Genomic DNA, 26,316 nt, shown 5'->3' with positions numbered 1-26,316 from the left:
AAAGTCTCCTTCATATTTTTATTTGTTTTAGCCTCAGTTACTTTGACACAAAGGCATCTGCTGTGATGCTTACACCTCTGATGAAGTCTGATAACTGTCATTGTTGTTTTTATACATGGATATATGGATATGTACTGATAAATGATCAGAATTATAAAAGTTCTGTCTGAGTCAAAATTGAATCAAATCAATTATAGAAATCAAAGCCAATACCCAGCCCTATCTAAGAGCAAATGGCAGTTGTTTAGAGGCGAGTCAGCACATTCCATGCAAAATCAGGGCAACAATGGCAACCTAATACCAGCCGTACAAATCAAACCCTCTCTGCAGCTGATTTTACCTAGCGACAGCATCTTCAGCATCCTCCTGCAAACTGACCGAACAATACATTTTGCTCCTGCAGCCAGACCAGGCTCTACATGTGTGTGACTGAGGTCTAAGTTCAAGTAGAAAACGTCTTGATGCAAGCCCAGGTAAGTAAATCCCCAAAGTTTGATTCTGTTCATCTGGACGTAGCGTTTTCATTGGGAGAAATATTTCGTCACTCATCCAAGTGACTTCTTCAGTCTCAGCTGACTGCGGGGAAACCAAACAATCTTTGCCAAGCGGATGGCACAACAAGAAGAGCTACCTCATCAGGCCAGGACTCTGCAGTCTGTTTACACCTACAGGCCAGTGGACACTCTTTCAATGATGAGGATGTACACATCCTGGACAGGGAGGAACGCTGGTTTGAGGGCGGCGTCAAGGAGGCCATTTACGTGAAAAGGGAAAGACCATCTCTGAATCGAGGAGGGGGCCTAAGGGAACATCTGTCACCATCTAACAATGCTGTGATTGCAGCCATTCCCCAACTCTCTGTGAATGGTACTCATGGACATCGATCAGTGGTTGTTGATCAATGGTCATGAGAATTTGCATAATTATTATTAAGGAAATGACCTCCCAGCCCATTGTTCCTTCAGTGGGCTGGTTTCAGTCATTATGCAAATGTACTGTTTATAAGATTGGGGAAACCTGCAGTCAGCTGAGACTGAAGAAGTCACTTGGGTGAGTGACGAAATGTTTCTTCCTCTGAAAACGCTACGTCCAGATGAACAGAATCAACCTTTGGGGATTCAAGTAGAAAAGGTGAAATTTAGCAGAGAGCTTGCAAATACAGCAGTCAGTGTCAGCACATGCCTGCAATTCAAAGTGCTCACGCTCCTAATAATGCAAATTTAACGTGTTAATAGAATTTTAATTTTAATTTATTTTTTAAAATTGAAGTTGAAAGACTTTAAGGGGGAAACTAAAGTTCAGTCAGAGTGTTTAAGAAGATGAAAATCTTTGAGGGCTCTAAGTGCCAAGTTCAAAGATTAGGGTCTTCATCCTTTTGTTGCTTAAGTCTGGAAAGTGTTCCAGTGTTTACTGAGCTTTGAGTGCAACCTGAATGTGTATAGGTCAAGGTCAAGGTCAAATTTATTTATATAGCACATTTCCAGACAGACGATGCTGCACAAAGAAAATATAAAAATGCCATTAAAAAGAAACAATGTAAAACAATAATAACAATATAAAACAATGATAGGACAATAAAAGAATTAAAACAATAACTAAGACTGTTAAATAAGACCAAAATGCTTGGGTCATAGTGTGTTAAAAGCCGGGCATAAAAATGTGTCTTTAGTAGTGATTTAAATTGATCAAGTGTTTGTGCAGATCTAATATTTAGGGGAAGACTATTCCAAAGTCTGGGACCTGCCACAGAGAAGGCTCTATCACCACGAGATTTAAGATTAGACCGCGGGATGGATAGCATTAATTTTGAGCTAGACCTCATGGTTTTTCCTGGAGCATAAACAGAGAGGAGCTCAGACAGGTAAGAAGGGGCTCAGGCATTAAGTGAATTAAAAACAAAAAGTAAAAGTTTAGCCTAAAAGTACAGCCTAATACTATCAGAGACTAAGGTGGAATTACAGATAGACACGTAGAATACAAAGCTCCACCTTAATCAGCCTGCGTTTCATAAGTAAAGGTCGATGACCCCTCAACTAAAGTCTGATGGCTTAACCTCCAGGAGCAGAGGCCCGTGTTGTAAGAACTCCAGTGTGGCTACACTTTCCTGCTCTTAAATTAAAACACCAGTACCAAAGACTTTGAACTCAATTTCACTGCAAAATGTCATTCATGTTCCCCCCCAGCCTTAACCTTTAGATGGTTTCCTTCTGTCTTTAGCCTGAAAATCAGTGACACAGAATCCACGGCCTGAAAATGCTTCTGTGATGATCGCAGCTTTTCTACTAATGTTTATTTAATGAAATAATAGCCTCATATTTACATTAAGCTCACATTTGATTTTTTTTAAATTGGTCCCCAGCTCATCGTGATTTTCAAAATTACACAAATACACAGGGTCATCATGTATTTCAACAGTGGAGATGTCTTCATCCCAGGGTTAAACAATCATGTCTCGTCAGCATGGCTCGGTATCAGTACGGCTGCTCCCTGGGACACTCATGGCATTACCCTTATTATGATTACTGTGCATTTCTGCTTAAATAGCACATCCAGCAGAAAGGCCATCGTAACTCATTAAAAATGCATGTGGAGAAACTTGACTGTTGCAGCCCTGCAAACTGCACCACGGCGGGCTGTTTTTTGCCCCACAAAGCAACGTTTTCACTAGAATAGATAAGAATGGTTTCTGTCAAGCTATGATAGCAGAAATCCCCCTCTAAGCCATATAAATGACTACAACTGTAACTTTTGAAGAAAAAAATAACGGCGTTGGACAAAGTTGAAGGCAGATGACAGAGCTGGAATGTGACTAGCGTGTATATGTTTGAAATCGGCTGGTGGTGAGTGGCAGTTTCTTTGATTGCTTGTGATTTCAGATTGCTCTCGGTGATTTCTGTGAGTTCAGCTCGTCAGATAGAAAAAGATGTGCCTCCTGGCAAAGAGAAACGCTAGAAAGGAGAGGAACACAGCAGACCACCGTGAAACTCAAGCAGAGGAAGATGTATATATACTGTACGCTTTTAATAATACAGTAACAGTCATAGGTCAAGTACTGATGAAATACTTTATACAGTTTTTATGGTGCACAGCACAAAGCTGGCCAAAGAAAAGCCTCACACGATAGAAATAGACACACAAGTTTGAATTTTAAGTCAGGATTACTTAATCGAGAGTTGTCAAGAGTTCAAGATAACTCAGTTTTACTGTAAGATTAAAACTCTGGCAGTGGGGTTTCTGTGACCCTTTCTTTGCACCACCTCCAGGTGAGTGTGGCCACGTTCACCAAAACGTGACTTTCAAAATTGGATTAACGGTCATTGATCAGCTGAATTAATCACCGGTGGGTCTTTCGAGTACAGAAGTTACAGAGCTGTGTCAGTGCCAACTTTGACAAAAGTGTGAAGAGAAAAAAAGACTTGAGTCCTGATTAGTACTTATACTCAGCATCTCTACTAATGGACAAAAGTACTGAGCCGCCTACACATTACACCCACAGGAGCTGCTCGGCCATGAAAACCCGTACATGAAGATCCCAGCGCGTAGTTCCTGTGCTGATGTTAATGCCAGAGAGGGTTTGGAGCTCTGCAGTTTCTGAGTCAGCAGAGCATTGTACTTGTAGGCTCAACACGATTTTTAGGCTTTTCCATTAGGTGATAGTACCTGGTACCAGGTACTTTTTTAGTACTGGAGGCAATCCGAAAATGTGATCTCGTCAGTCTGCATCTCACCGATTGGCTAGTTAGTGGCATCACTCGATGACTCCTGAGAGCATCTCCTTCTCAAAAATCAAAACCACCATTTTTGAAACTCAGCACCGAAGGAAAAGGCTACACAAAAAACAACACTGTGGTCCCCGAGTCTGACAAAAAGCAGCAGGTATACAATCGCATCGACGTCCTCGTTTGTTGTGGCGCATCACCGGACATTCGGCTGCATTACTATAACGACCCCGCCCACATTAGGTTGTACTCCATTGTAATGGTAAACGACTTGCGCTGAGCCACGTCGAGCCGATCCAAATAGGTATTAATGATTCCTACTGATAAAGATCTCCACACATGGTAATTCATACTACAGCATTAAATGACAGAAAAATCTTTTTTTTTTCATCTTTTTTCATCTGATGTTGAAAAGTCTGTTTTTTAAAAATGAGTCCACAGCAAAAAGACATTTTCTGTGAATTCACAAACTTTCTGCTTTATAATTACAGCAAAGAGATATCAGAGGTTTTTTTTCTGTAATTTTACACGTTTATTTCTCACAATTTAAGCCCAAAGAGTCGTGCTGATAAATTTCTATCATTTACTACAGGAGCATTTCTTTTATAACATAACAAAAACTGCGATGCTCTGCTGAAATTGCACTTATTTCTCTTATACTAAGATGCCTCAGAGAATAAAAGTCTCGATAAACATCTTTAAACTGACAGGAAGGAGACTTTCACGTGATTGGGTTGTATGTGACCCTCAAAGTAAAATGCGTTTAACATCCCTGCCCTAGACTGTACGTAAAAATGCTCAGTACCATTAACCTGCATTAATTCAAAGGGCCAGCAGGGGGCGGCTCTGGTTACAAACACAGACAGTATAATAAACTGGTGTAGCTACCCAGCTGGAAAAAAGAACTGGATGAAGAAGTGTCTAAATTTCGATAGCTGTGGTTGCAAAATGACGTCTAGTTCTACAGAGCAGCTCTGATGCTGCGTTTATGGCTCAGTCACTCATTTTGGGTCACACTGACTAAAGAAGTGGATGATGTAACAGCGGCTCCATCTTTTATACTGTCTAAGGTCGCAAAAAGCAGTTTGCATAGGATTCTATGAAAAACAGCCCTGCTCTTTGATTTCTGACTTCTGAGTCTTTGAGCTGAGTTGCTAATTTCAAGTCTTATTTAGTGCAGCATGGTAATCATTTTATACCGTGTGTCATTACGGCTGTTTTTGTTTTCTTGTTTTGAACAACAGTGACTAACTCGAGGCTTCAAAACAACACAACTCCAAAAGCCAAAGACTTTAAAGTGATTACATCCATCTTTTACTTACATGTTTTATTGACGTTGATTGAAGGTAGAGATGTAAAACTGCTGTTTCTCCCAGCAAATGTGTGAACATATACAGCCTGGGGTCTTAAAATCCATCTTTTTTGGCAGCTCGTACGCTGCTTTAACCACTGACTGTCATCAGTGGTCTGTTGTTATTAGTTATCATTAATATGACTGTAAATCATTTTTCCAGCCTTTAAGTAGGACAGTTACTATCATCACTCCCGGTTCTCTGCTGTGATGAGCTTGTTGTGCTATTGTGGGAAGTGAAAGCCAGATATCAACTCTGTGCACCTCTGCATTCACAAAACAATCAATTGTGAGCTTGAGAAGTCTTTTATTGCAGGACTCAGGTCCTGCTTTGTTTATAAAAATAATTGGTTTAGAACCATGAAATATATGGAGCGAGGAATATGAGGTAATGATTTTCATCCCAAATGGAAATATGGATTTAGCTTGAAATAAACAACCTCTTTGGAATCTGGCTCATATAAAATCAAATAGTAAAACTAAAGGCCCAACAAGAGATGTTTATGATGTTTAGTCAATTTTCACATAACATTCCTTTGATTATGGATGCTCAGCCACAGGAATCCTGAGCAAGGATGGTCTTTTTGAGGAATTTGGATACATTCATTCATATTACAGCAATCTCTAAACTGCTAAAGGTGGATATGATGCAGAAATAACAATCAGACTCACAGCTGGAGGAGGAAAACAAAAGAGTAAACAATTGAGCGTGCAGTCTGATTGGAGTTTGAAATAAATAGCGGTATTTATTCATGATGACATCTGTGACACAATCCATATCCAGCCAAGCCTGCCCGCATTTAGACCGACTCTAAAAACCCCGTCGCCGGGCCAGCCTGGGCTCATAATTGCAGGTTTTCAGACGCAGACAGAAAGAGGCTGGGAATGATCCAGACACTCTGCTGTACGGTGCAGTGCGAGTCACATAAAAACATAATGAAAAACAGCCTTCATTATGTATCGCTATGGGAACGATGTACAGAGATGAACCTGGATGGACACACGGACGGAGATTTCGGCGAAACTTGACAGACGCGTGAACGATGGACAAAGAAGGCTGAGAGCGGCGTGTGACATGGCCTCTCGTCTAAGCTCGCACGAACACGTCAGCGAGGCCGTTCTCTCATCCATATACACAGAGGAGGATTTATGAAGTGACAGGAAAAGAAACTGAACACACAGATTGGTTTATTTGTTATTCAGATGTTTCTCAGTGGCAGAAGTAATCTAATTGGATGAATTAAACATGAAAAAGGTGGAGCCTGGAGCACAGGGTTTTTAGCTAAGCAGCCGCTGACTGAGCCACACTGTGAGGGGAAAACTTGGAGGGGGGATGTGGGGAAGTTCTGCAGTTTATGTGCAGCGATGTTGGGCAGTGCAAAAGCGTTTTTCTTTCTTTTTTTTGTGTTATGCAGAGAATGTTTCAGCGGTGGGGACCCATAGTAAACATGGCTCCTATGGGCCAGAAGCTCGTTCTGCAGCAGTGCTGTGCACGAGTGCTTTCTGCACTCCACATGGACATTTTCACTCGTCTGCACTCCTTAGTAGCTCAAGCATTGTAAACCATTGTTATTTGTATTGTTAAACAGTTAAAATTCTACTATGTTACAAAAAAATTAATTAGTTGATGATGGATATTTTAGAAGCAAAAGACGCAATAAAACATCATGAAGACATTTCAGTACACATGAAACTAATTCATGAACAGATTCCTTCCCTGGGATTTTAAACCGCACTCAAACCTTGCCTCAGGTGAGCACACGATGGTTGAGCTGTCACCTGTTGGCCCCTGTGACGGGAAAGACCCGCACCTTTTTTCACACCTTCGCTCACGTAATGACTCGCATGATCAAAAGGGTGTAACGACCACCGGGATGATCTCCCCAGGGGACAGCCCCCACTAGGAGTTTGTAACCTGGGACTCTTCACCGGAAGCCTCTTAGATGTGATGCAAAACATATTAAAAACTTGAAGTTCAACCTCTCTTCAAGTTCTTAAGACTACCATGACCTGGATAATTGAGAGCCTACACAGGCTCATTCCCATACAGTGCTATGGATCATCATTACTGCTGAAAGCTGAGCTGATTTCAGGCATTCTTGTAGCGGCTGTCCTCATAGGACCACTTATCTCTGAAAAAACAGCTGTTAATGAGTTTGGGAAAGCAAGCATACATCTTGACCTTTAAAGCAGTAATATTAATATTAAATCACAGATTTAATTAAAGGCTTGAGTGGTGTGTGATATGTTTAACTGTCAATGTTTACAGCAGGATTAAACTTTGAATGAAAAATGTGTGTTGGCAAAACAGCTGATTCAACTTTGCACCAACCAACCAAGTGAAAGTGCTGGCTGAGATTCTTTAGACTGGATATGACATCATCTCTCTCCATCGTCAAGGCTTTCCTTGCTAATGTGCTAAAAGAGTTATTGAAAACTTTTTCTCATTGAACTCCATCGTCTCCACATCACACATGTTGGCCAAAGTGATCAGTAACAGAAAACTTATCTATCACTGGTAGATAAGTTTCCACACTCAGGATTGCTTGTAGCTGATCTCAGAGCAGCAAAAGCAGAGTCATTGCCTCTCGCTAAATTCCCATCAGGCTCCCTTTGAAGGTTGACAGTTTGTCCACAATGCACAAGCAAACAGAAAGTCTTTGTTAACAGGAGATGGACACATCAGTGAAATGGAGACACACTACAGTTTCCAGTGGGATCCAAGCCAAGCACGTCTTCCAGCAACTATAGTCCATTGCAGCCACAAGATGGCAGCGATATAAAGGATACAAACAGGCAAGAAGTTTTATGGCACATTTCACTTCTGCACGTATTAATTTTTGTCTATTTTTGGATTTCTACCTTGTCCTGATGGAGCATCACTGGGCTACAGTCCCGTCTAAACACTCAGTTTATCACCTTTTTCTAGACTTGTACCTGTATGAAGTTTCTGATGGGGGATAATGCTAATATGCTCATCTCAGACATGCAGCTCTGGTAGCAGGTGGCTGTGAGTACAGGAAAACCACCCACCTGCTGCTGTTTAAACCTTCTGTTTACAAGGGGCAAAAACAGCTTTTGGTCAAACTGCTGGCTTGCACCAAGACCCAGCAAGTTAAATACAAATTGTTTTTGGACAGTGAATCATGCAAAACAACTCGAGTAGAGTCCAAGTATAAAAAATATTGAGTTGGAAATGAGCAGAATAGGTCCCCTTTGGAGAGATTTGTGAACTCGGGGAGGTATTGCTTAAACTGGGATTCTTGTTGCTAAAGAATCGATAGATAGATTCAGACAGATGCTAAAAAAATACAGAAGCACCTACAAACTGGTCCCAAAATATAAACTGTGCTGTGATTTTTGATCAAAGCAGTTATGTGCTGTCTGGTTTAACCCAGAAATGAAATGATCCTGCATGTGCCTGAATCAAAGGTACCCAACTTAAACTACATTTGTCATTTATGTTCTTTCTATCTTGACAAATAAATCTAAAATAATTCATTTTATATGTTGTTAGAGCATCTAAACTATTCCCACACATAATTATTCATGTGTTCAGTTATGTCAAAGATGTTTTCGTTTCATTGTTTCATTTCTTTCACTCTTTATTCATTCATTAGTTGTTACCACAGCAACAACCACTCTTCCTGGGGCCCACACTGGAAAACAGTACAAGACGTTCAAACATCATCCTGCAGTAAATTATAGAGAAATATATGCCAGGAAACAAACTGCAAGCAATTCAAAACAGATAAAGCCTACAGTGTATGTGACAGATGCATAAAAATACCTAATACCATATCATCAGTCCTCGCAGACGAAACGTCAGAGCAAAAAGTTTTTATTTTGCTTTTTAGAACTTTTCATTTTAACCTAAAAACGGTGACAGTTTGTTCCAGTTTGACTCTGTCCTGTACATCCATTTTCTTTAAAGCTGGTTTTAGGTGAGTATAATGTGAAATGTTCCATAACAGTATGTCTCGTGTCACGACGGGGTGATCAGCACACACAAACACACGGCTGTTTTGTTGCTTTTTTTATGGTTGTGTAACGCATCGGCAATAGTCAAGTGTTTTTCTTTACCAGCAGCTACCCTAAGTGCTTCGATTGCTCAGTCGGAGCGGTAATGCACGACCTACCTACCAGTCCATTTACCCTTTACTCACAACTTTTGAGGTGAAATACTTTCCTTTATTTACTCAGTGCACAAATGGACCATAGACAGCATGAAGCATGGATGCAGTGAACGTGGTAGCAGTTTGACTGCTGCTGCCATGTTTCTTAAAGCCAGAAGAATGAGTGCTATGTCATCAGCAAACACTATTGAACCTGGTTAACAAACAGCATTCATGAACTACTTCGTGCATACATATATAGGCTAATTAGTACAAAGTTACAGGCAAATAAAATACTGGCATTTCACTCAGCACAACTGAAGCACAAGCTGCAATAGGTTAGGGTGCTGGGGTTCTTCTTCACTCACTCTGTGCTTATGCACCACTCTGCATTTAATCATTAGTTATTATTAATCTCTGGCTCTCTTCCACTCCGTGTCTTTGTCCTGTCTCCTTCCCCTCACCCCCAACCGGTTGCAGTAGATGGCCGCCCCTCCCTGAGCCCGGTTCTGCTGGAGGTTTCTTCCTGTTAAAAGGGAGTTTTTCCTTCCCACTGACACCAAGCGCTTGTTCGAGGGTTGTCTGATTATTGGGGTTTACGCTGCATTATTGTAGTTTGCTTGTGAAAGCACTGATAGCACGAACATGGCAGAGAGTCTGTGCTCCTGTTATGAAGGAGGAATCTGCAAAGATTTTTGCCAGTTTTTCACTCCCTTTCGGAGCGAGCCCCTCGTGGCATCTAAGGGAACTGCAGTTTGTGGCCCTTCAACTTTGGCTTCATTATCAGCCTCTTGGAATTTATGTCTTCAATCAATTAACAGAAAACTAAATTCAGTTATGACATTATTGATCATTTAGTTTATCCTCCAGTGCTCTCCGGCAGCACTGTGCCTACTAAAACGTATTAGCTGTGACTACAAATAAGCAGGTCTTTTCACATGTTTCTTCCACAAATGGCTCCACCTTCATCCTTGTCACTCTGGCATGCATTCGCTCTGTATTTTTCTCATTATTACTTTTGCTTTAGGTGGAAGTGCTTTGTTCCTGACTAATCTGGCTTTGAGTAGTTGAAGTTTCCACGGTATGCTCTGATAAAAACACTGCTGTAGATGTAGAGAGCTTGTTGTGTCGTGCTTTCCAGACCCAGGTTCTAGTGGCTTGAACTGGATCAAGTAACACAGTTTCATTATATCAGGATAAAATCCTCGAGATCTCAATTTCAAGAGTCCAAACAAGCTAACATAGACGAGCCCAGTGAATTTGAGTAATTACACGTAAAAGACTCCAGCACACTCCTGATGAAGGTTTGCCTATTGAACATCTACAGGCTGAAATGTTGTGTTTCTGATATATTAAGACGGAGGTAAAAGGGCAGCGTACAGGGCTCATGTCCTCCTGCCTATGCGCACTTCCTCCCACGCTTCGTCTGAAAGAAGCCGAAGGAGTGCGTGAGCCGTTACAGTCGAGGATAATTACTACACTGGTCCTTCACATGCACTCAGAGGGAGGTGATGAGAAAAATAACTTTATAAACCGCTGCCAGCGTGCCGAGTGTGAATCCACAAGAAGTTCAAGTCTTCCGAAAAGTGTGTATTTTCTACACAACTATGAAAATTTACCGACACAACTTTTCAAGAGGATTTGATGCCATCTTAGACATGATGAATAATCTGGTCTAGCTGAAAATTGGCTTCATATGCTTTCATCCTTTTTTGGACTCAGATTTATAATCTGAGACTTCAGCTCCGCCCACTGACATTTATCTAAAGGCTTCATCTTCTTCTCTGCTTCCAGATCAGCTCTGCAGAATGTACCGACTCCGCTATCTCCTCCATCGCCTCTTTTAAACTCTTCTTTAAAAATCTGTCTGTGTATGAGATCCTCTGCCTCGCCTCCCCTGCGGCTTTGCCTACGCTGCATCTTCATTATTAGACGGAGCTTCACTGCGTTCCTCCTCTCTTTACCACAAGCCTATTAGGGATTTCCCATTTTATTTATTGATTAATACATCATCAAGTGGAGCTCCGGCAGCAGCCAAGGGACAATAGTGAGGTTCCCCTGCTTTCTGCAGCCTTCATCCCAGCTGCCCACTTAAGATTCTGGACTTGTCTTGCCTGTTAGACAATGATCGCTATTATTCTTTTCTTTCTAGGCAGCGCTTCTAAGAGAGGGTGGCTGCGTTCTCGCCGTGGCTTATGTGAGAGTTAAAGGGGAAAAGACAAAATATATATATCAGAATGAGAAATGTAGAAATTACCAGGCTTACAAATGTGAATTTGGAGTGCGGATGTATTTGGAGCTTAACCTGCTTCATGGGCATATAAAAGGATTTTTAACCTCTTTTAATAATAAAAGCACCTTGCATTTTCTTATCAAAGGTGCAGTACTGTGAAGCTGCTGGATGTAACATCAAAGCATGAAGTATTCCCCTAACCTACAAAATCAGTCTCACCACAAACAAGCAGGCAAAGAGAATGGGATCAGTGTGGCTGTGAGGAGAGGGAGGACGAGGGGCGAGGGGAGAAAAGAAAGTGGAGCTTTGTAGGAGAAGCTTTGTGAGGCTTTTTCCTCCCTCGCTGTCAGGCCACAGAACATTAAAGTGGAGGAGAGGAATTTGCATTCTGTAAATCGCTCGCTCCTGAACTCACATGGCGAGTCTCGCGCGCGCACGCTCCCCTCTCGGTCTCGAGTCGCTGAAACTTGGGCAGCTGTGATGTTTCAAACCAAAATAAAAGAGAAAGAAATATGAATGCACATGAGTAACTACAACAAACAGGCTCATAAAGAGAAGTGTGCAGAAGCTACAGCCACCAAAAGGCAGTGCCAAAAATATTATTAGCTTCACGGAGAGAGAACAAAATATGGAAAATTTGCACTACACCAGTGCTTATCGTGACCTCCCTTTGCCTCTGAAACTGGAGTGCTTCTCCCAGAAACACTCGCCACGGTTGTAAAGTGGATTTCAACTTTCTCTGTGTCTTCTGTCTCCTAACACAGTCTGATGTGAGATGATGTTGAGATGAGCGTGGACCGTATCTCTGTCACAGGAAGTTCATTATGACCCTGAACATATGTGTGGGCTTGTTATCTTGCTGCAAAATTAATTTTAAATTCCCTTTTGATATTACAACTATCACAAATATGTCTGAGTAAAATGGAACAGCAGCACAAGCAGCACGTTCTGACCTGCTGTCACACTCAGTGTCACACTGCAGCGCAGTGCGCACGCCTGTAGCACTACTGTGCAACATGAGACAGAGTTCAATGGGAATCTCTCAGCGTCTGAAGGAGACACAATGAGACAGCAGGCAAAAGGGCCGCTAAGGGTCGCAGAATGTGTTACTGCTGCAAATGAATCTGTGGTGAAGAGTTCTGCAGATGGGACAATTTGCCTCGCAGCCAAGAGTGCTGGAAGTCAGGGGGTCAAGGGGCTATTTGCCCCTCCACTTTTTGGCTCTGTCTTTTTAGTTTAGCTTGTGTCAGTTTGAGCATTTTTTTTTTTACCATTTTGCTTTAAAATCTTTCCACATTTTTAGAACTCTGTCAGTGAGTGTGGCTCACCAATTAGCAGCAGTGACTCAGGCTGTAATTGATTGGATTTTGAAACTTCAACTAATAGCAAGTTTATTTTTGGCCCACCGACATCTGACATGACACTGGAGACTCCAGTAGAAAAATGTAAATTTGCAAAATGGAGTTAATTTGAACCAAATAAAGAAAGAAAAGAACCGTGCACAATAATGGTTTTGTCCAGCGCCTTTTTCTGATCTCCTGTGTGAGTCACATGACCTGGCCTCAAGCTGAGCATTTCACCATCTTGGTGTTTTGGAACTGGACATGAGTGCAGAGCTGACTGAGAAACCAAGGGACGCTGAACACTTTAAGTTTAACTACTTGTGAGTTATAAAGTTTAAGAACTTTTAACTGTTTTACTCTCCATTTTTATTTTAATGAGGACTGTAAATAAAAAAAAATCCATAATGTTTTACTGAATAAGACCTGAAACTAATAAATAAGACCAAGAACTCATAAGGTCATCAAAGCTGAGGTCATAGATTAAGGTCGCCATGTTTGGATAGATTTCTATGTCCTCCTGAGGCCTTCCCTGTATTTCATTAGAACGAATGGCTTTCTCCTGACCATACAGGCTTATTTGTTTTAGACCTACAAGCTATCTTTTATATATCTATTATATTCAGTCTATTGGCGGCAAGATCCACTGAGGCTGCTGGTCGGCTCAGTCCTGTCTGTCTCAGGTTTTCTCCAAGTACTCGGGCGTCTTCCTTTAGTGTAAAGTACACTGGTGGTGACCCACCTATAGTTTGGTGTCAGCTGGGCTGTATTCCAGTCTCCTAGCAATCAGATAAGAAAGCAGTTTGGGTGGATGCATGGATGTAGTTCTACATAATAATACAATAATTCATTCAGTACTTTGGAAAAGGGATTATTGTGCTCTAGGATGGAGTGCTGGGTGTTTTCACATTTTTCTGACACTTACTTTACCTTCTAATTGTAGATAAAGTACATAATAACAGAAAAAATTATAATAAGCACTTAATTAATTAGACTAATTAAATAAATGGATCAAATATCTGCAGTTACCTTAGGCTTGAACAGAAGTGTGTTAGTGTGTAAGAAATCTGAGAAACCTCTTCTGGCTTCCTGTGCAGATATCCAGACCAACACTTCCTGCTCCGTGTATTGTTCATTGTTTATGAACGTTGATCTTTTTTTTAAATCGTAACTAAAAGTTAAATTGTTACCAGATAAAAGCTGATACTTTAGAGTTCCGAGTCCTCTGTTCGAGTCCTCACATGAACAGTTTGACAGAGGACAAATGGAAAATAGAAAAGTTCCAGTGCATGGCATTTTGTTCCCTGCCTGCAGATTCTATAAATGCATATAAATATACTTACTAAGTTGATTCTTATTCTAATGAGTGGTGGAAAAGTGAAAGTGTGCAGACTGCAGACACAAAAAATCCCAACTCGCCCCTATGTATTTGCTCATAAAACACAACAGGGGCAGAACTCTAGATGTAGACGAGGAGGGGTCGTCATGACAACACAACACTCTCAGGCAAGCCCCGCCTCTTTAAACTTCATACCCACATGTGTCTCTGTTTCTAAATCTGGAAGGCAAGAAGGCTGGGCTGCAGCTCACAGACAGAGGGCTGGAGTAACAGGACTCTCCACAGCAGAGCAGCAGCTTCAAAAAAAAAAGTAAAAGAAAGAAAAGAGGGAGACAGCTGGGTCACGGGAGTCCACCACGCGTTCAGGAAACGGCTCACAGCTCGGGGACTCGGCCAAAAGAGGCGGGCATCGGTTTGTTATTGGAAAAGCTGACAAGTGAGCAAGGCAGCAGGGAGGGGACAGAAAGAAAGAGGGGTGGCTGTCTGACTTGGTCAGTGAAGGCCTCATGCAGCTTCTTAGCAGCAGCTCCATTCCATTTTTATCTGCTTGACACACCTCGACTTAAAGCAGAGCTCAACAGGAGCCCAGGAGGAAAGAGTTGGACTAAAGAGAGGAAAAACAAACAAGAAGGGGGGGAAAGGAAGCACGGTAAGTTTGCTTTCACTGCCTTGTTGGGTCTGCTCATTGACTGTGGTTGTCGGTGTGGCTTTGGTGGGTGGGGAGGTGGACTGAGCTTTGATTGCTGCAAGCTGCCGGCTTTAAAAAAAGAGAGCAAATTAAAGTTGCAGTTAGTCCTTTTTACTTTGCTTGTTTCTCCTGGGGGGAGATGGAAGAAAACTGCTTTTTTGTTTTTTTTCTTCCACTTGGTGCTCACTGGCCTGGGAAAAAAAAAAGCAAAACATTATAACTGCTTTACAAAAATGCAGAGCCCCTGAGACTGACACGATTTAATTCAGTTATTTGTTGTGAACAGAAAAGTTGGAAGAAACTTTTTTTCCCCCCTATTTCTAGATGAAATTGAAAGAAAAGTTGTTTCCAAGACTGTAAATCTCACCTCTGTTCTATAATCTTTGGGTATAGAGAAGCAGAGGAGGAGGAGGCGGGTGAGTGGGTGGGCTGATCTGCCCCCCTCCACCTCTCCGTATCAGTGTCGGCAACACATTTGGTTTCAATTACTTTGGACCTCTGGGGAACAAGATGCTATAAATAAGTAAGAAGAAGGTGGATGTGGACAGACTGCAGCCTACTGTGTGTCTCTGAGGAGGAGGAGGCACATGCTTCAACACGGACTCCGGTTCAGCTCTGGGTGGGACGGATGAGTGTGTGGATTCAGTTGTGGTGACAGGGGCGTGTGTGTTGGTGGGGGAATGAGGGTCTTGTTTGGCTTCAGCCGTCACATAGCTCAGTGGGCAAAAGTCATGTCTGTTTTTAAATCATTACAGGCACTCAGAGGGAGCTTTGGTTCTTCTGAGCCCAGCTTCACACACACTACTGTTGGGAAGTTAAAATGCTGACTTTAGAGCTTCAAATGAAACAGTGTTGAAACACATTAACCTCAAATTAGGACCATTTTAACTTGACTTCTGACAGCTAACTTTTAGACACTTTCATTTAGGCAGAGTGGATTTTTCTTGCTAGTAAGTGAGGCAAGTGTTCATTCATTCGCTGAGCTCTGAACTTGTCTTGAACTTGTCTTGTGTCTTCACACACATATGAGCTTGACTGATAACACACTCTTAATCCATAGGGTTTAACATTGTGTCGGCTCACCCTGTGCAGCTATAGAATCCTTAACTGTTCTGGGAAAGCTTTCCACAAGCTTTAGGAGTGTTTATGGGAACTTTTGACCACTCTTCCATTATATTATTCATTTTCAAGGCGTTGCATGGGTTAGCACCCTCATACCTTTCTGATCTTTCGAACTGGTCTGCAGATCAAAGCTCCTAGCTGTCCCGAGGCCCAGATTAAAGCACAGAGGCGAGTGGGCCTTTGCTGTGACTGCTCCGAAACTCTGGAACAAACTGCCCCTTCCCATCAGGACCTCCCCAACATTAAACACTTTCAAAACCTGTTTGAAAACCCACTATTATTCCTTTGCTTTTAAATCAGAATGAGTTGGTACTACTTTTATTTGTCTTATTTCTTACTCAAATCTTCTCATTTTATGCTTCTTTTCTTAAAATTTGTCACATCTTCCTATGTTTTTATCTCATTTGATGATTTTAAATGTACAGCACCTTAGTCAACAGTTGTTGTTTTAAATGTGCCACATAAATAAATTTGACTTTTCCAGAAGCACATTTGTGAGGTCAAACACTGATGTTGGTCGAGAAGGCCTGGCTCACAGTCTCTAACTCATCACAAAGGTGGTGTGTCAGGTTGAGGTCAGGACTCTGTGCAGGCCAGTTAAGTTTCTCCACACCAAACTCCTCCATATCTTTATGGACCTTACCTTGTGCACTGGTGTGGAGTCACATTGGAACAGTAAGGAGTCATCCCCAAACTATTCCCACAAAGCTGGGAGGATGAACTTGTCCAAAATGCCTTGGTATGCTGAAGCATTAAGGGGTCATTTTACTGGTACTAAGCACCATAATTTGTGGGGCGACCGTGGTTCAGGGGGTTGGGAAGCTCATCTTGTAACCGGTTCGATCCCCTGCTCTGTCTGTCCTGGTCGTTGTGTCCTTGGGCAAGACACTTCACCTACCGCCTACTGGTGATGGCCAGAGGCGCCGATGGCGCGATATGGCAGCCTCGCTTCTGTCAGTCTGCCCCAGGGCAGCTGTGGCTACAACTGTAGCTTGCCTCCACCAGTGTCATTCTATCACAAATGTTTGGAGAAGCAATCTGCATGTCTAAGTGCTTGATTTTCTTTTTTTCACACAATGGAAGTGATTGGAACAATGATTTGAATGAATGTTGTGTGTATAACAAAACAAGCGGGCCATCTTCCACCTCACCGTGACACAAAGTCTGTGTAATGGAGGCATGTGGCCTCCTCCTGCACGCTCTCTGTTACTGAGACCAAACAGAGTAGTTCCAGTAGTGAGATTGTGTCCAACTTTGTGCTGCGTGCTACACGTGAAAGAGAATCACTTTGGACAGCGTCCAGGCTTGAATCGCTCAACATTGACCAGATTTCAAGTGTTGAAAACAGCCATCGAAGGTAATTTAGAATTTTACCACTTTACTGAGAGCATGCTGGTTAAGGTGTGTGTGTGTGTGTGTGTGTGTGTGTGTGTGTGTGTGTGTGTGTGTGTGTGTGTGTGTGTGTGTGTGTGTGTGTGTGTGTGTGTGTGTGTGTGACTGTGAGGTTTTTCAGGGCGTACCTGTTGCTTTTTTGTGATTTATGTCAAACTGATTATCCGAAGGTTGCCGAGCGTGGCACATTCATTTTAAGAGGCAGCCCTGCTGTGACTCAATGGCTGTAGCATTGTTGTTTCATTTCTGTTGCAGCTGAGATTTTTAGTGTTTACTGACCAAGGTTCTGGCCTTGACCGGGAGACCCGAGGGTCTTCTATTTGTGGAGCCTGAGGATGTTTGTTTTGGGCTCGTGGTTGTAAAGCTGTTGCTTTGGGGATGTTGGGGATGGTGTTGACTTTCATGCAGCATAAAGTTCTGTCCCTGCGCTCAGTTAGTGTTGCCCAAAATATGGTTGGATACAGTACATTGCTTCTGCCCTGCTGTACGTGAACATACCTGCTCTGCTGAATGTTTATGCACCATCCACCCCTCCTGTTAGACTTAAAAGGCAAGGCAAGTTTATTTATATAGCACAATTCAACAACAAGGTGATTCAAAGTGCTTTACAGAGACATTAAAAACAAAAACAAATAAAAAGCATGATTTAAAATTGATTAAGACAAGCAAACAAACAAACAAACAAACAAACAAAACAGTATTTAAAATCAAAAATCAAAACAGTAGATAAAATCAGGACAGTAGATAAAATCAGTAGTTAAAATGTAAGTTTTGAAATTTAAGCTTAAAAGTGTGGATTTGGTGCTTTATTCAAATGCAGCTGAGAACAGGTGAGTCTTCAGCCTGGATTTAAATAAACTGAGTGTTTCAGCTGATCTGAGGCTTTCTGGGAGTTTGTTCCAGATATATGGAGCATAAAAGCTGAATGCAGCTTCTCCGTGTCTGGTTCTGACTCTGGGAACTGATAAAAAACCGGATCCAGATGACCTGAGGGATCTGGAAGGTTCATACTGGGTATTTAAAGATATTTAAAGATATTTTTACAATTACACTTATGAGAAGCCGGTAATATTGAGACAGAAAAATGATGACTTTTCAATATTTAAATTTGCTGTATCAGGATATGTAAAGTTCTCATCCCAATGTTTGTGCTGAGAGTGAGATTTCCTACAGACTTCTGCATGCACGGTGAAACATAAGTCTGGCAACACAAGTTTACACTTATTGAAATGTATCAACTTTGCCCTCTGTGATGGTCAAGAAACATGTTAGGACTGATCAGAAAGAGCGTTGCATTTAACTTTTATAAAAGACTTTGTTTCTGAGCATAAGCAGCCCTGGAAGAAGATACTCCACTTCTGTAACAAACCAGTCTAATTTATGCCTCTGAAATGGAATGGTGAAATTTGTTTCTATGAAAATGAAACATGACATCTTTTGATTTCATGTTGCAAGGCAACACGATTTAGGATTTTAGCACTTTTAGAACTGAAAGACCTGGTTGCACATTCAGGGTGCATTCAAGTGGTTTGCACTGGCTGCTCCAGTGTCACCTAGCCAGAGTAGGAAGGAAGGTTGTGCGACTTGACGAATAAAAAACAACAGGCGGGGCTTCCTGGAGGCCGACTGACACAAATAGGAAATCCAGAGCACAAAGAGAGAACAGTTAGCACAGGAGCTGCCAAACTAAGCACGAGTCTGAACATTGTATATTTATACATTCACAGCTGTGCCATGAAACTCCCGGCTCACACTTTTCATGCTGATTTTAATGCCAGAGGAGGTTTGGAGCTCTGCAGTTATTAAATCAGCACAGAGTTGGAGACTGGTGCACCTCTGCACTCAGCGACCCCTCTAATTTTAGGTGGTCTGCCACTTCACAGCTGAGGTGCTGTGTTTCCTAAATGCTTCCACTTTGCAATAACAACACTTACAGTTGATCACAGAATATCTAGGAGGGAAGAAAGTGCACAATCTTTACTTGTTGCAATAGTGCCTCCTACAATATTACCACGTTCGGTCGACTTTTTCACAAATGTCTGTAAAGACAGGCTGCTTTGCTGGGGCTTGATTTTACATGCTAGTGGCAATGGGACTGAATAATTCACCTAAAGTCAAAGATTAAGAGGTGTGGCCTAATACTTTTGTCCATGGTGATTAGGTGATGCTTTCTAAGGTGTGCCACTCAGGGAACCTGCAGGAAACTGAGGGAAACTGCATCCCAGAGATGCACAAACCAATGTCTTCACTTCCACACAGCAAGTCGGCCCCATAGACCCCTGTGTTAAAATATGGAAATAACAGTATTAACATGTTACAGCCTAAGTGGAAAAAACTCTTCAGGCCTCTGTGGAGAGCTTCTTCCTTCAGCTGCACAGGAGTTGAATTTTATTTTGGATAATGGTAACGGTTAAAGAAAGGGGGCGTGGCTTTCACTCACAGGTATCCTGGCACAGGGAGCTGTAGCCAAGTGCTCTTTGCTAGGCTTTAGCTTTGGTGATTGGGGCCACTGAAATTGGCCTCTTACTATGTTTGTGGTGTTTGTGGCTTTTGAAGCATTTTTAATAGAATTATTTGAAACATAATGTGGTTTGCTGTGCAGCACAGACCATGCAAGAAGTCTCTGCTTCTGTTCTGGTGCACTAATTAGCTCTGTGTGTGTGTGTGTGTGTGTGTGTGTGTGTGTGTGTGTGTGTGTGTGTGTGTGTGTGCGCGCGCATACAGTTCATGCTTGATAATGTCTAACGTCTACAGAAATATGTTGATTTATATAAGAAAAGAACTGTTAATTTATCCATTACACTAATCAGTTTTGATGATGTGCTGCATCTAAAGGTCAAATCCAGCAGTTTAAAACTCAGACATGACAGTAAAACATTCCTTCTTGCTGCTGCGATGTCTGAGTGGGAGGCAGTTCACGACTGCTTCTCAGTTGCTGCAGTTTATTAGAAACTTGATATGATTTTTGAAAGTTGATATTACTGCCATAAAAATGTTGTTGAAGCAGTTTTGTGATTTAACAACATCTCTGACAGGAGAGTTTACCCAAGGATCGAAATATGATGTTTTTGTTTTCAGGCTTACGTGCAGCCAGCAGCTTTTTCCGTCTATTTTTGCCTTCCACTATTTATACATCGATTATGTTTGCACTCCACCAGGAAACTCCTGCATCCCACTGCGACTCTGACATGTAACACAGTCGACTGCTTCAGGACACACCGCAGCTGTCGATCCACACACAGACATATTAGGAACAGAGTCACGGCTCCAGATATCCCCACACTTCCCAACCCCCAGTCCCGACTCTCTGTCTCTTCATGTACTCGTTACTGTCTGCTCTCAGCTGTCTGCAGCTGCCTGTTGCCAAAGACAAGTACAACCACACTGCACTCATGCAGACACAGCATCGGCATATCTGCAAACAGTGTTTATGCTAACCTTTGAGAAGGATCCTACAGTGATCAAACTTTAACCATTCACATTGTAATGTATGAAATTAATCTGTCACATACTCTGATTCTGACTTCAGGCCCTAGTCACACAGGGGTAAACGCCAGATGGTACTGCCTGGTAATCACTGGAATTCCCCAACCGGTTTGGGAGTGGTTGGTGGAGGTTGCTAGCATAGATGGATGTAGCTACTGTGACATCACTCGCTGGTTTGTGAAGCTTTTTGAAGCCTCGAGATGAACATTTTCACTGTCGCTGGGTTGCAAATAAACAGATGTGACAAGGAGGGGCGGGGCTGACTGTGAAATCGCACGTCCATTAGCGAATGACTTTCATCCTCAATATTGAAACATGCGTTTTGGTAATTTTTTATTCTCATAATGACCCACAGTGAGTGACTGAGACCATCATCTCAGCAGGAATCTGATTGGAAGTCTTTTTACAATCACAGCTATCGCCATCTGGTGGTCATCTGTACAGTTTCTGATTGTGGAAGTGCAGACTTATTGGACTTCCACAATCCTCATTTTTTCTTTTCTACCACGAAGCTACATCCATGTTTTTTACTATCTATGGTCGCTGGCAATCAACCAATAGTCACTAGGGTGTTAGGTTGGTTTCAGAAACAACTTGCAATTGCTTTGGTCACTAGCAGATTGCTGCAGCTGCCTGCAGTTGATGCCCACTTGTCTGCAAACTTAATAAACAGTAAGGAAACTGTGAAGAGTGCGGCACACGCCGGAGATGGTGACCATTCTCCTTTTTCAAAGTAAAAGTTGGCGTTTTTAAAATGTGTTGGCTTCAGTGGTTATGGACATTTTTATTTTGTTACTTTGTTTGCAAAAACACGTTTCCAAGTTTGACTGCTACTCAGCCAGGAGACAACTGTCTCCTCACTAAGTCCTCAGGCCTGTGGGACTGAGGCCTTAGTGATTAATGATCTTTACAATTGTTCCAGAGATACAGAAATATTCTTTTGGGATAAAATATAAATGCATTTATTGTGAAAATACGTGATGAGTGTCTGGTCTCAGCATCCTGACGTACACTCCATTCCCTGTACTCTTCCCTTTAGAAAATGGAACACAGTAAATATTTTCAAACGAAGAACCCAAGGAGCCAGGCTGTCCTTGAGATCAATACAGACAGAAAAAGAAGATCGCAAACAGAAGAGGGTCAGGTCATTACATACCATCAGACCAGATTTCTTCCAACATCACCAAAAAAGTCATGAAATAAATGAGGTCAGCTTCCAAAAGTGATCTAGCTCACCATGTTTGTTTTTGCCAAAGGACTGGTGCTGTGGCATTATCATTTAGCTCGAGTAAAGACTCACAGATTTGTTAGCACGGCCAGAGACACTTGATAATATTTATACAAAAAGAAAAAAGACAGGCCTTAGGCATGTCATTAATGCAGAATAAAATAAATGAATCAAAGTAAACCGTGAGCCTTGTTTCAAAGATGCTAAAGTCCTTGGTTTAACAAAAACATGCAGCTAGCAGCTCCAGGCACGGTTGTAACTTTCATCCATGGCTGCTGTAATGCAGGTTTTTAACACCGGTTAATATTAGGATGTTGGCATCGTAGTGGCTCCGTAACCCTGGCAGTGTTTCCACCCGCTGACTTACTAAAGTCAACACGGTCTTTCGGAGGAGCCACTGCGAGCTGTCAGCTGTTTGCTGTGAGCTTGTTTTCCAAGGTTTCATCCTCCCCAACAGGCGCAGTTCTGCAGATACAATAAGACCCATGCTTCAAAAGACCAGCTTTGCTCTCAACCTTGATCAGCATTTAGCATCAAACCACCAAGCTCTGCTGTAGAGCTTTCACTGAACAGGTGGGAGACCACTCAACTCAGCTATTATGAAGGTGCCGAACATTTCCTTCCAAATTCCCGTTGCTTTTGTAAAGCTTTAACTTCTGAACGTGCACTTTTGAGGGTGTAAGAGCGAACGCTACCAAGTAAGATCGCGATCGTGGCTCAAGAGTTGGCAGTTCGTCTTGTAATCAGAAGGTTGCCGGTTCGAGCCTGGGCGCAGACAGTCTTGGTCGTTGTGTCCTTGGGCAAGACACTTCACCTACCGCCTACTGGTGATGGCCAGAGGCGCCGATGGCACGATATGGCAGCCTCGCTTCTGTCATTCTGCCCCAGGGCAGCTGTGGCTACACCTGTAGCTTGCCTGCACCAGTGTGTGAATGTGAGAGAGAATGAATAGTGGAATTGTAAAGCGCTTTGAGGGTCTCGAAAAGCGCTATATAAATGCAATCCATTATTATTATTATTATTAAGAGGGAGGAAAACAGATCTGAGTAAAGTTAAAGAAGACAGGACCACAGAAAGGAAAGAGAAGGAAGCAGGCAAAGGCAGAGCAGGTACACAGAGTTGCTAGTGTTGGGGTTAAATTACACAATCACTGTGTGCACTTTTAGCATTTATATTCCAGCTAAACACAACACAATAAGAGCAACATGTTGCCTCCAATGAAAATGAGAGACTTTTATTTTTGTCCCCTTGGAGTCATTTCTGTCTGCGTGTCTGCAGCTGCACAGAAACAGGAAAACTGTCACAAAACTGCAGCTTGTTGTCACCAGTGATGGGAATAACGGCGTTACAAGTAACGGCGTTACTTTTTTCAGTAACGAGTAATCTAACTAATTACTATTCCTATCGTTACAACGCCGTTACAGTTACTAACAAGGAAACGCGGTCCGTTACTATTTTTCAACAAACAGACGGTTGAAGCTGTGTTCAGCTTACCGCATCTTATATCAGTTGCACGGAAGTAGCTGACTACGTAAGTAATCTGGACGCTACAGCTTTAAGCAGCTGCGCGCTCCCGCGGACGGTAATCACGATCACTGCACAACACCTGGAGCTAAGGGGCAAAACAATGAGTGCTGCTGTTTGACTGAGGAAGAATAAAGTAGTCGTGGTAAGCCAATCACATGACCACTTAAAGACAAAGCAACAAGGTGATATATACCAGTTTATAAATTGTGTTGATAGGCCACGTAAAACCAGAGTCATGATAAACAATATGTACGCGTGTTTTTCCTCAATAGTAGCGCTAGCAAGCACTCTCTGCTTATGAGCAAAACAAAAAAAAAACAGCGGAAGTTTTAGGAGTGACGGCGAGAGAGAGAGAGAGCAGAAAAAGAGAGAGAGCGAGTTTTGAGATGTGAGAGATTAGTGACGTTTAGCCTGTTTGGAGTGTGTAGTTGTCTTGTGTAGTTAGTGTGTAGTGTTGTGGATAGTTTTGTGTTGTGTGTCAGAACAATGAGGCGACTGCTGTCTCCAGGTAGAAACAGGAGTGATACACCTGCTGCTGTCAGACCTGCAGGTATCAGGCTGTGATGTTCTACTTTATAGTGGACAGAAATATTTGGAGTGGCACAAATAATTTGTGTGGCATCTTATTGAAGAACAGCTGATTGTTCTGTAAATAGTTTGAAATGGTTATTTTAAAAAAGGGTAAAAGTAAACTTGTGCATAGGATTTTAAAATTGACAATTAATATTTGCATTTAAAGTTATGAAATATGATTCATTAAAGATGTTTGTGGTTGTTACAGTAAAAAATATAACTTTTTCTACTCTGATTTTATGGTTTTTGTCTGATTTTAGATCAATTGTGTTAATACAGTATGTCAACATGAAAACATGACTGTAAATTCAGGCACGTGAGGTTGTGCTGAAAAGGATGATACCAAACAAGTCAAAGTAAATAGTTTTTAAAGGTGAAATGTGAAGGGAAAATCAAAAGTAGTTAAAATGGCCAATTATACCCTGGACCCCAGAGGGTTAAACGTTTTTTTTTTTGTTTTTTTTTTAAAGTAACGCAATAGTTACTTTTCAAGTAATTAATTACTTTTAGAATATTGTAACTCAGTTACTAACTCAGTTACTTTTTTGAAGAAGTAACTAGTAACTATAATTGAATTACTTTTTCAAAGTAACTTGCCCAACACTGGTTGTCACATTGTCGTGGTGCTGATTGACATCTTGCTTACACAGACATGAATTTGCATCAGCTGTTTGGTGCATTCAGCTCCTCAGTCACTCTCAGAACAGCTTTAAAAAAAACCAACTGGCACAAGATTTGCTAACACACGATTTCCTCACAAAGATAATCGTCTATACTTTTAATATATGCTGATATGATTTTAGTATTTATTGTAACGCTGTAAGTAGCGACCAGTGTTGGGAAGGTTACTTTTAAAATGTATTCCACTACAGATTACAGAATACATGCCCCAAAATGTATTTTGTAACGTATTCCGTTGAGTAACGGAATACTTTGGATTACTTAATATATTATCATGCTTTTTAAAACTACATGAATGTGATTTATTACTATTACTGAAGGTCCGCTGCTCCGAACCGTAGTAAAGGGACCTCTGGCTAATACCGTGGGTTCCGTGTCGGGCTCGTAGCTGAAAAATAGCTTTACTTTGTTGTCTGGGTCAACTTTGCTAGCGAGAGACAGAGAGAGGCGTTGAAAGGCTGCTCCAACGGAACTTATTGTTTCGGAGGAAAACACGAACACAGTGTACAGTCGAGTCTTAATAGCTTACTTACAACTGGGCTCGTCAGGCACTCTTCTTGGCTGCAGTGGTTATTATTATATTTACATGCTTCCAGCTCCCGTTTTTGCTCGATGATAACTCGTACTTTTCCACTCTCCTTTTTCTCCCTCCCTCGCTCACAGACACATAACGTGTATGGTAGTCCATTCTCCCTGCAGCACGGACTACACTGCCCATGAGGCTACATTCTTTAGGGCTATGCCTGTAGCATTCTGCCTATTAGCTTAGCACAACAACAACAACAAAAAGGCGCTCTCTCACCCAGGAAACACGCAGTCGCAGAGAGAGCGTCACCCTGTAACCATGGCAACCGTAACGCTGCCACCTAGAACAACAGAACATAGCTGTCAAACAAACCCAAACAGTCCTGACCCGCCACAATATGAAACAGGAAAATACCGCCGTGTAATCCATTTATTTCAACAAAGTAACTGTATTCTAAAGACCACCTTTTTAAACGGTAACTGTAACGGAATACAGTTACTCATATTTTGTATTCTAAATACGTAACGGCGGTACATGTATTCCGTTACTCCCCAACACTGGTAGCGACCTGCTGCTTAAGAGCATAAGAGGATAAGAAAGATCTTCTTATGCCTTAAGTGTTGTAAGGACTGTGATTAAGCCACTAATAAATAAACTAATAAATAAACTAATAAATAAACTAATAAATAACGGGAAACACAAAAGTTTCAAGTTTAAGTTACATTTAATGTGTGCTAGCTAACAGCAGGTACTAAACTTATTACTGTGATAATCAGTAATGTTTGCCCTTCACCCTCTTTATCCCCAAACATATACATTAGCACTGTTACAAAGAGGTTCAAATCCTCCATCTGGCCGGGGCCTTTCACTGTGGAGTTAGCATGTTCTCCCAGCTGCTCTGACTTCCTCTCACAGCCCAAAGACCTGTTAGGATAACTGGTGCTTTAAATTGGGTGTTTGTATGTCTCCCTGTGTCACCCCTGAGACAGAGTGGGA

General features: G+C 41.9%; 1 protein-coding gene across 6 annotated transcripts in view; it reads left to right on the top strand.

Annotated features, from left to right (window-relative positions):
* The window catches only part of sgcd (sarcoglycan, delta (dystrophin-associated glycoprotein)), a 423,553-nt gene that overhangs the window by 210,555 nt on the left and 186,682 nt on the right, over positions 1–26,316 (top strand). The window contains exon 1 of one of the 6 annotated variants that reach the window (XM_063485454.1): positions 14,587–14,746. The exons of the other annotated variants lie outside the window; for them this stretch is intronic. The gene's annotated coding sequence lies outside the window, so the exon portion shown is untranslated. Of the gene's footprint in view, positions 1–14,586; positions 14,747–26,316 lie in introns of those variants that run through there. 6 annotated transcript variants of the gene reach the window in all.

Source organism: Pelmatolapia mariae, linkage group LG10_11 (genome assembly GCF_036321145.2).
Source record: "Pelmatolapia mariae isolate MD_Pm_ZW linkage group LG10_11, Pm_UMD_F_2, whole genome shotgun sequence".
Taxonomy (NCBI): domain Eukaryota; kingdom Metazoa; phylum Chordata; class Actinopteri; order Cichliformes; family Cichlidae; genus Pelmatolapia; species Pelmatolapia mariae.
The sequence above is the reverse complement of the archived record's forward strand: the minus strand, read 5'-3'. Positions and strand labels throughout refer to the sequence as shown.